This window comes from Tachyglossus aculeatus, unplaced genomic scaffold, assembly GCF_015852505.1.
Source record: "Tachyglossus aculeatus isolate mTacAcu1 unplaced genomic scaffold, mTacAcu1.pri SUPER_30, whole genome shotgun sequence".
NCBI lineage: Eukaryota > Metazoa > Chordata > Mammalia > Monotremata > Tachyglossidae > Tachyglossus > Tachyglossus aculeatus.
In genome coordinates this window covers 597,333-598,515 of record NW_024044837.1, presented here as the reverse complement: position 1 = coordinate 598,515, position 1,183 = coordinate 597,333, and the positions used below count along the sequence as shown (strand labels likewise).

Below are 1,183 nucleotides of genomic sequence, written 5' to 3'. Positions count from 1 at the left end.
AGAAAGACATTAATTATCAGTCATTATTTATTTATTTATTTATTTGTCAATAAATAAAATTGCAGATATATATATATATATAAGTGCTATGGGACTGGGAGGGGGTGAGTAAAGGGAGCAAGTCAGGGCGATGCAGAAGGGAGCGGGAGAAGAGGAAAGGAGGGCTTAGTCAGGAAAGGCCTCTTGGAGGAGATGGGCCTTCAATAAGGCTTTGAAGGTGGGGGGAGTAATCGGTGAGAAAGACAAGCTGCCTTTCTTTGCCCCACAAATCCTCCACCTTGTGACTTTTGGGGGCCCAGATGGGCTGAAAAAGGAGAAGGGAAATGTTTCTGTGGTTATCACACCACAATGGAGGCATTCATTCATTTAATCGTATTTATTGAGCGCTTACTGTGTGCAGAGCACTGTACTAAGCTCTTGGGAAGTAATAATAATAATAATAATAATAATGGCATTTGTTAAGCGCTTACTATGTGCAAAGCACTGTTCTAAGCGCTGGACACTGTTCTAAGCGCTGGACACTGTTCTGAGCGCTGGATCGGCAACACATAGAGACGGTCCCTATCCAACAGCGGGCTTGCAGCCTAGAACCTCACGAATTTGCGTGTCATCCTTCCGCAGGGGCCATGCTAATCGTATCTGTATCATTCCAATTTTAGTATATGTGCTGCCGAAAGACAGGAAATAATAAGATCGCATTTTTTCGCATAGCACGTTTACATTTCCAAAGCACTTTCACGTCAGTGATCTAATTTCAGCCTCACAAGAGACGGGAGTCAGAAGGACCTGGGTTCTAATCCTTACTCTGCCTCTTGTCTCCTGTGGGTCCTTCGGCAAGTCACTTCACTTCTCACTGCCTCAGTTACCTCGTCTGTAAAAATGGGGATTGAGAATGTGAGCCCCACGTGAGACAGGGACTTGTTCCATCCTGATTATCTTATATCTACCCAAGCACTTAGTAACTGCTTGAAACATAGTAAGCAATAAACTAATACCATCATCAACATCATTATCATCTGGAAAATGGGGATTAAGACTGTGAGTTTATATGGGGCATGGACTCTGTCCAACCTGATTAGCTTGTATCTCCCCTAGCATCAGAAAAGTGTCCGGTACCTAGTAAGTTCTTAATAATACCATAAAAAAAGAAAAGAATGGCCACAGTGGTCAGGGAAGTGTGTGG

General features: G+C 43.3%; 1 non-coding gene across 1 annotated transcript; it reads right to left on the bottom strand.

Moving 5' to 3' along the window:
* Positions 1–576: 576 nt before the first annotated feature.
* On the bottom strand, positions 577–679 carry LOC119921859. The gene has a single exon (XR_005448598.1). It is a non-coding gene; the product is annotated as a U6 spliceosomal RNA (small nuclear RNA).
* Between the last annotated feature and the right edge of the window lie 504 nt (positions 680–1,183).